This window comes from Echiichthys vipera (assembly GCF_963691815.1).
Source record: "Echiichthys vipera genome assembly, chromosome: 12".
Taxonomy (NCBI): domain Eukaryota; kingdom Metazoa; phylum Chordata; class Actinopteri; order Perciformes; family Trachinidae; genus Echiichthys; species Echiichthys vipera.
In genome coordinates, this window is record NC_139837.1 from 3081386 (window position 1) to 3091532 (window position 10147).

The following is a 10147-nucleotide window of genomic DNA, read 5'->3' on the forward strand; positions in this document are numbered from 1 at the left end:
CGACACCTTTGTCTCGGAGCGCTGCTGGGCTGGCAGCTCATCAAGAAAGGTGTGCTCAGTGGCAGAGGAGCTCAGCCTGGCTGGGAGTGTGCAGCACTCTCCTGACACACTGCTCGGTTTGGTTTGTGCTTGTGATTGTTTTTGGATTTTTGATGATTCAGATCGGACGAGCTGGTCCTAGGGCGGGGTGGTAAATCATGTAGGATCATTTATTGTCTTTTGATGAAATCATAAATCAAGATGTGGTGATATGCATTATGTTGTCTAAATGGACAACAAGCAAATGAAGAGAAGTATTTTAAAATTGCAGATTTGGTTTAACAAAGAAAATCTTCATCTTCAGCCTCTTATCCGGGGTCGGGTCTCGGGGGCAGCAGCTTTAGCAGGGGACCCCAAACTTCCCTTTCCCGGGCCACATTAACCAGCTCTAACTGGGGGATCCTGAGGCGTTCCCAGGCCAGTGTGGAGATCTAATCTCTCCACCTGGTCCTGGGTCTTCCCCGAGGCCTCCTCCCAGCTGGACGTGCCTGGAACACCTCCCTAGGGAGGCGCCCAGGGTTCATCCTTACCAGATGATCCTGAACCACCTCAACTGGCTCCTTTCAACGCAAAGGAGCAGCGGCTCTACTCCGAGTTCCTCACGGATGCTGAACTTCTCCCCCTCTCTCTAAGGGAGACTCCAGACCCCCTCCTGAGGGAACACATTTCGGCCCCTTGTACCCGCGACCTGGTTCTTTCGGTCCTGACCCAGCTTTCAGGACCACAGGTGAGGGTAGGAACCAGGACTGAGGGTAGATCCAGAGCTTTGTCTTCCTCAGCTCTCTTTTCGTCACAACGGTGCGGTAGAGCGACTGCAGCTCCGCCCCGCTGCTCCGATTCTCCGGCCAAACTCACGCTCCATCGTCCCCTCACTCGTGAACAAGATCCCGAGGTACTAGAACTCCTTCACTTGGGGTCAGGACTCATTCCCTACCTGGAGTAGATAATCTACTGGTTTCCTGCTGAGAGCCATGGCCTCAGATTTAGAGGTGCGGGTCCTCATTCCAGCCCCGGACCCGGGGAACATAGGATCCAGGGAACATAGGATCCAGGGAACATAGGATCCAGGGAACATAGGACCCAGGGAACATAGGATCCAGGGAACATAGGACCCGGGGAACATAGGATCCGGGGAACATAGGATCCGGGGAACATAGGATCAGGGAACATAGGATCCGGGGAACATAGGATCCAGGGAACATTGGATCCAGGGAACATAGGATCCGGGGAACATAGGATCCAGGGAACATAAGATCCAGGGAACATAGAATCCAGGGAACATAAGATCCAGGGAACATAGAATCCAGGGAACATAGGATCCAGGGACCATTTATTTGCACGCGTGGGGATGTGCTGTAATCGTGAACAGAAAAGTCTGTGTACTAAGCTGTAAACACTGTGCCCTCCACAGCTCCTGGCTAATCAGACCCGTAGGAAAGCATCTTGGCATCGCTTTCAAACAGAATGGTTTAGATTTGGCCAGGCCGTTATTACAGAGTAGGGGAAGATGATGCTTCAGTTAAGTAGCTGCCTCCCTCTCCGTGGCTTAGTGGTTGAGGTTAGATAGATTCCATAGGATGACATGTTGCTCCGTGTGTGTTTGTGCATGTGTGTCGTTCCACTTCTGTCTGAGGGTGGCCGCAGAGGCTTAGCGGTAGAATGCCAAGATGCTCCTTTAACCAAAGGGACGATTAGAGACGAGCTCATGTTGCTATGGTACCTTGCATATGTTGTAAGCCACTGAGTGTCGTCGCACACATGTGAAATATGCATACGCAAATGCTCACATGTGTGGAAAATCACGTTTTAAAGACGTGGAAACTATATTTGTTGTCAATTACAGAGTTCCAATCAAAAAGATGAACGTACAGTGTAACCCCAGCTTCAGTCATGTTCAGCTCTTAGGATCTAATTGCATGGGGGATGGCTGCAGTAACATCTGCATGCTCCACATATGCACGGCTATATTGAGTGAGCCTGAGAAAGGTTAATTTTAACGCCGGTGCATTCGCAAAGTGACTGAGCGCACAAGTCAGAGAAGGAATGACTGTGAGCGGGTTATTTTCAGAGTGAATAAGTGTTATGGTATGGCTGCGGTGAAAGCAGGTCAGCCCATGCACTGACCTATTCGTGTAAGTTAGCGTGTAGGCTGCATGTACCCTATTTTTACCATGTCACCACTAGTCTTAAAAATGTGTCGCATAGTGGAAGCAATAAGAGTTTCATGCGCCCACACATACCAATGATGCACAAGTGTTACGACTGCAAGTGTGTGGAGGGTTTCTCAGAACACACCAAATTACACTCTGGTAACCTAACAATCAGACGACCCGCAGCAACTATGCTACGTCCACAACGGCTGTGTTTAAAGGGGAACACCACCTCATTTCACATTCAAGACAGAAAAGCCCATTTGTGGGAGCAGATGCACCGGACAGGGATTGTTGCTGGTGGGTGTTGTGCTTTCCTTCACTGTGCTGTACACACTGTTAGCTTGTTGTTAGCTGTGTTGCCGCCTAGCTAACGTGAATGCTGTTGTCATATAAACAGACAGCGTTTCGAGGGGCCGTGATGGAGCGTTCCCAGCGCCCTGTGTCCATGTTTGATTGCACTAAGGAGACGTAAGGTTAAATTGTAATTCCATGGTCTTTTTCGACACTTGCCTACATTAAATTAGCAATCGAGACAGTTTCATATGTTGGAGAGTCGTGGCTAACAGTGATTAGCTCAGGGCAGCACGGTTAGCGCATTCAAAGGTCTTTTTTAACCACTAATTCTGCTGAAAATAACAGCAAACCTCTGCAGCAGCATGAGAAGAGTCCCTACACACAAAACAAAGCACCAACAGCGTAGTTAGTGAAGCCAGAGTTTATTAAAAGAGTGTTTTAAAGACTTACCTACTGGCCCCTGTACCAGCTCCTCTCATAGTAAAGTCCATTCAAGTGGATTACCAAAGTCAATCCCAAAGGAAGGCGCCCATTGGTGGTTCGTTTAGGAATCGTCGCCTCTTCTAATTTATTCTGGGGAAAAAACAGTTTTAAGTACGGTGCGGTTGATGAGGGATGGGGAATCGTTCCCAAATAGGTACCTAGACGTATACAAGTATATAAATATAATCTATATATAGTGTACTACAATACACTCATATATATGTATGTATATTTAAATGTTATTTCAGTTCTGGCGCTAACTAAAATGCTGTTTCTATCTCTGGCAGTCACTCAGCAGCCGTGGAGTCCATGCTATTTCAGTCTGGGGTTTCAGCCGCTCTCCTGCCGTCCCCTCCAGGGCACAGTTTTCTGGTCAGTCACTGTGTCCAAGGGGATTCTTTAGGGCTCTGGTTATGTGTTATTCTCTGAGGCTTCGGCCTTCTGTTATGCTAGCTAGGCCCAGGCATATCAAACTTCAGTCTGCATTCCTCAAATACTGTATATGGATTTCCAAAGTCTAAGACCAGCAATATTGTGGGATGGATTTGGGGATGAGCAAGAAGTCATGGGCAGGGTGACATTTAAGATCTGTCAGCATGTTTGTTTCTCTGTCATTGCAAAGAACAGTCAAGGGAATATGAAACGGAGACGTATATGCTTTTGACTGATTTGTTTGGGAATGTTTTACTGCTCTCTTAATGAGCTCTGATCCACTGCGGGCAGAACATCTCGCTCTCTTTCCATGAGGCAACCCCAATATAAAGTACAAACAGCAGGAAGAGAAAGGCTTATTTTATATCTGACAATATTCCATAACATAAAAATGCATTTCCAAGGAGTTGCGGTTACTTGGAGGAAGATGAATCAATGTTGGGAGCAAAAAGAAATGCTTGAAACTTAAAGGCACATTTTCTTGGCAGTACTTGAATGTCACAATATCTCATCTCATCTTCAGCCTCTTATCCGGGGTCGGGTCGCGGGGGCAGCAGCTTTAGCAGGGACCCCAAACTTCCCTTTCCCGGGCCACATTAACCAGCTAAATACCTGGATCTCACACCAGCTAGTTGGTCCAGTCCCAGCCTGGTCCGGGTCCTGGTCCAGTCCCAGCCTGGTCCTGGCCCTGGTCCTGGTCCTGGTCCAGTCCCAGCCTGGTCCTGGTCCAGTCCCAGCCTGGTCAGATGCGTACATGAACTGATGAAGCCTCTTGGATGAGAGGTGAAACGTCTTCCTAGACAAATAACCAAGTCCAGTTGCTTTGGACTGAAATTGCTTTGAGGATAACGACGACCTGGACGAATGAGAACATTCACAGGCTTACCGCATTAACCAGCTCTAACTGGGGGATCCTGAGGCGTTCCCAGGCCAGTGTGGAGATCTAATCTCTCCACCTGGTCCTGGGTCTTCCCCGAGGCCTCCTCCCAGCTGGACGTGCCTGGAACACCTCCCTAGGGAGGCGCCCAGGGTTCATCCTTACCAGATGATCCTGAACCACCTCAACTGGCTCCTTTCAACACAAAGGAGCAGCGGCTCTACTCCGAGTTCCTCACGGATGCTGAACTTCTCCCCCTCTCTCTAAGGGAGACTCCAGCCCCCCTCCTGAGGAAACACATTTTGGCCGCTTGTACCCGCAACCTCGTTCTTTCGGTCATGAATGTCACAATATGATCAAAATAAACTGACATTTCGTGAACGTTTCATTCAGTATCCTTGCTTTGCACTGTGCTTTAACTAACTCAGCCTGTTCCTTGTTCTCAGTGATTATCTGGAGTTGTACTTCCTGCTGTCAGCGTCATGTTATCACACACAGTAAGTCTTTCTTGGCTTCTTAATAACAGCTTCATAAATAAATATTCATCACAATCATTCCAAAACTATTTTCGGCATGTACAACTGATGGATTTGCCTGGATCTGATGCATACCATGTCCTTTTATAGCAACTCTTGTGCTTTTCATTTTAGCAAAGGGGGATTTTTTGAACCAACATTGCATAATGGACGTTATGTCAAGAATTTTCTTTGATTGCAGCCCTGCAAATCTCTCTTGTCTCTTACTTTAGACCCTCGGAATTCATCTTGAGCCATCTGTGTAAATACGGCTAACCGCTAAACATGTTTCTTAAGTCATTATTTTCTCCTTTCTCAATTCCTCAGACATTTGTTTACATATTTCTGAAAATATATTTTGGAGAAGATGTTTTTGGATTAGTTTGCATGGAAAAGGCTGTAATTGCTCTTGAGGATGGATGCAAGTGAGTGAAAACACACGCAAACACACACACACACACACACCCTAGTTTGGCTGTTTGTCCTATAGCTTTTTATACACTTCATACAGTAAGTGCCTGTCCATTCCTTCCATCCGCTCCATCTCTCCATCCCAGCTGCATGTGGTCAGGAGTTTGGACAGCGGGTTGGGACATGGGGGAAAGCGAGTGGATTAGGCCCTCCCTCCACGGGCCTAAAAGGTCTGGAGCTCTGAACGCAGAGCTAACCGCGCTAACTGCACAGTATAAATAGATCAAACTTGGATTGGAGAGATCCCACATCTTCACCGCTCAACTGTCAAGCAGATAGGAGAGGCAGGAGCACGGGGGACAGGACGCAGCACAGAGAATGTGTGTATAATGAAAACATAAGTTATGTTATTGAGAAGAGGAATTTCCTTGTGAACTTTTGTAGGTAGCAGGAGAAGAAGGATGGGGAGTAGAGGAATGGAGAGCAAATAAATGGATGTGAAATGAGAGACAGGGTTGAAAGAGCACTGGAGGAATATGTGCAGCTGGAATGGCGGAGATGAAGTCGCTTTAGGAACTGTAACGTATTTGAAATGGTGGCAGAACTTCTAGATAGATAGATAGATAGATAGATAGATATAGATAATATCCCCGAGGGGAAATTAGGTCATCGTAGCAGCGGTACAAAGCAATCAGAAGTACTAAAAATAAGATAAAATACAAAATATGGACAGCAATAAATGTACAGTATCCCAGATTAACACTATATTGCAATATACTATGTGGATTTTAATGTGCAAGAGAGAGAAAGGTGCATTTCAGTGATAGGTCACTTTGAGTATTGTGAGTTTATTCCCTGAGCGTTGCTGTGAAGCATCGTAGAGTCTGACGGCAGCAGGTAGGAATGGTTTCCTGTGCCGTTCTTTAAGCAGCGAGGTTGAAGGAGTCTGCTGCTGAAGCTGCTCTGAAGCTCGTCCAGGGTTTCATGGAGGGGATGGGAGGCATCGTCCATGATCACCAGCAGTTTTTCCAGCATCCTGTGCTCCACCACCTCCTCCAGGGTGACGAGCTTAGAGCCAACAGCAGACCCTGCCTTCTTTATGAGCTTGTTCAGTGTGTTGGCGTCTTTTCCTTTGATGCCTGCACCCCAGGACACCACAGAAGAAGAAGATGGTGCTCGCGACAACAGACTGATAAAACATCTGAAGCATGCGGTTGCAGACGTTGAAGGACCTGAGCCTCCTCAGGAAGTAAAGCCGCCTCAGGCCCTTCTTGTAGACTGCCTGTGTGTTTGTGGTCCACTCCAGTTTATTGTCCAGCACCACACCCAGATACTTGGGTACGGTAAATCCACTCTCTCCACCTTTACCGAGCTATGACCGGCCAGAGCCAGCACCTTTCTGTCCAAATCCACTTCCTGACACAAGCCACTTTCAGGGGATGGTTTAGCACATGAGCAGCGTGAAGAACTGTAGGACCACTAAGTGTAATGAGCTGGGTGGGACTTTGACACGGTAGCTCCTGTAGGTCCGTCGAATTCCTGCTGCCGTGGAGACTTGTGGCATCCAAATTCCTCTCCTCCTCCGCAGCAAGGTACAGTTACAATGAAATACCTTGCAGTGCTGAACTCTACTGCCTTTGAAGTCCTATTCGGGACTACCCATTGGACTTCTGTCTCTGCGTGCCATTCCTCACACAATAGGCTGTGTTATGTCACCGTTACCCCTGGCCCACCCCGTGATGTGTCACACCGGAGGAGGAGGAGGAGGCCAATCCACGCGCACGACGACACGGCCAAAAGATTTTTGCTTTTGAAAAAAGTGCAGGAAAGTCAGATTTGGACGCGTGGAGGAAACCGCAGTGGTTTTGAATACCGTTCAGATCATATGTTGTGATAAAAGTATTATTGCTATGCACTATTGACCGCTTGGTTACATAATGCTATAAATGCAAACAGCACTCCAGCAGACATGATGTCTCATTGGGCCTCATGGAGCAACGTTCTCCTCATTTTCTGTTGGGAGGAAAAATATGTTTGTAACCAACCAAATCTGCTGCCACCCAGGTGAGGGGAATGATGAATCCCACTAGATCATAATTATCTATAAGCATATAGTAAAGCCCCTGTGTGCAAACACTCTGACACAAGCCCAAGAACTGGAGAGATGCCACCAAAGAAGTAGCCTGACTCTGCCAGATGGATTGACTCTCATTTGCAAATGGGAAACCTGGTTTGGAGATCTTTTGGGAAGGGGTGAAAATACTGGTTGCTGATTGGATAAACCATCTGTCTATCACCAACATACCAAACCAACCAATCAGATCACTGAAATCCCAGCAGCAGTGCAAAGTGCTGCTCAGCAGGATCAGATCCACTCATTCAGACACATGTTCACACACCGATAACACAGCCGGAGCACTTAAGGACAAGGCCCAAGGACACTTCTACGGGCAGATCAGGGGAGCCAGGTATCAAACTCCCCATCTTCTGATGAGTGGAAGACCCACCCCCCCCCCACCCCCTGAGCCCAGGCACCCCTGTTAATGGTTTGCATAAACAGTAGGTAAATAAGCATATAAGGTAAATTGACAGTGTAATGGAAAAGTAACTTCTGTTTATTGTGTTGGACAAACAATTAGTCGACGGTGAAAATGTCTTTTCTAATCCTTAAGTGTTCTCTCCCTTAGAGAAGAGGGGGAGAAGTTCAGCATCCGTGAGGAACTCGGAGTAGAGCCGCTGCTCCTTTGCGTTGAAAGGAGCCAGTTGAGGTGGTTCAGGATCATCTGGTAAGGATGAACCCTGGGCGCCTCCCTAGGGAGGTGTTCCAGGCACGTCCATCTGGGAGGAGGCCTCGGGGAAGACCCAGGACCAGGTGGAGAGATTAGATCTCCACACTGGCCTGGGAACGCCTCAGGATCCCCCAGTTAGAGCTGGTTAATGTGGCCCGGGAAAGGGAAGTTTGGGGTCCCCTGCTAAAGCTGCTGCCCCAGCGACCCGACCCCGGATAAGCGGCTGAAGATGATGAGATGATGAGATGTATTTATTCTCAATAGTGTTCATGTCAGTACGCTTTAGAGACGTCACCCCAGCTAAAAGAATAAAAGCATGAAGATATACTAATCCTCAAGTGTTCTGTCACCTTAGAGAAGAGCAAAATTAAGAAAACACAGATGAAAACACAGATGGAAGATACAAACAAAAATAAGAGAAAAAGTGTTTGTATGTCGCTTCTCGCATGAATCCCAGTGTGTCATTTAGTGTCTGCGGCACAAATAGGAACGGAGACAGTTCAATGAGGATATATTACCATGGCAACAATGGGATTGCGTATTGATTAGCAGTCACTGTGTCATTCTCATTTAGGTCATACTGAAGAGATCAGAGCCTGTTTGTGAGGAGGCTGCTTTATTTTTCTATCTATTCATTTATTATCTTCTGCCCAGGGGACGATGACAATTACATTTCTTCTGTAGTTGCTGTTGAACACTTGATATTTCTGCCAACATCAGTGCACACTCTTTCTGCCAACTCACACACACACACACACACTGTAACACACAATGTGTTTGACCATAAAGCGAGGAGAGAATAGCTCCACCGCTCCACAGCCGAGACGGAGAGAAAGACGAATGCAGAGAGACTTTGATGACAGCCAGGAAATGAAAGGGAACGACTCACACAAGGCAGAAATAGAACAGAGAGGCATCTTTATTGATTCTCAGAGTTTTTCTAACGCGTACAGGGAAGGGGAGAGTGACGGAGGGGTTTAGAGATGGAAGGAAATCACATACGCGTGACTTTGCATCCTCCCGGGGTGAAAGCTAATGTAGAAGTTGGGTTGGAAGTGAAATTGAGCTGCACTTTCTCCTTCTGCCGTTCACCCTCCATCACAGAGGCTACAGGGAGGAGGAGAAAGAGGATACTAGATGTGTTTTATTGTGTGTGTGTGTGTGTGTGTGTGTGTGTGTATGTGTGTGTGTGTCTACAAAGAGAGTAGACAGAAAGCAGCAGAGCGTGCACTTCAGAGGGCCTCTGTGTTGTGTTAGACAGCACGACCGGGTCAGCTGTTCAGAGCACGTCAGGTGAGGAGAAACAGGAAGTTTACCGCAAATGTTGGCTATTCTGTCAAATCGCAGCCATGTGTCTCTTCTGTAGGATCACCAAAACACTACCTCCCGAATGCGAATGAAAGACACATTGTGCGTCATATTATTTTCCAGCTACAGCGTGTGTTTAGTCTGCGGGCGCGTGTTTTACGTACGACATCACTCACCATCGATTTGTGTTATAGGAGCATTCTGTTTGTTTGGCATGTTCGAGCCGTTCAAACACACGCTGTATATACTTTACATGCCGCCCGTTTCACAGAACGTATCATTGCGTTCATCTGGAGGCTTTCCTGGGTGGCACTGACCCGCCCATACACAACGTATAAACATGTGAAACCACCGCCGGCCGTGAAACCTCTTTGTCGTTTAACATTGAGAGAGAGAATACAATGCACGTCAATCAGCCAGGACAAGCCACGTGAACTATATGTTGACTTACTACTGTTTTTGCCACGCAACTGGTTTTGTTTTATTGACCCAAAAGCCGCGTTTGAAGGTGGATGTAGGGAGCATGTGTTGTTTTGTGTTCCCGACTTAAACGGAGCAGAGCGCCCGCCCGGCACAGAGCAGTCAGGTCCCTTCCTTCAACCCCGCCCTAAAAAGAAATCTCTTCACCTGTTCAGAACCCAGTTATGTTACAAAAGCAAAGGCACTAATCGCACCCATAAGACGTTATTATGGGTTATGTTTTCTGTCCATTCCAGTGAACGGTGTGTGTGTGTGTGTGTGAATGTTGTAAGGTGCACAAAATATACAAAGGGAACAAAGAGAGAGGGAAAGAATGAGGAACATGTATGTATTAGCTGGGAACACCAGGCCACCAGTATTGTATTG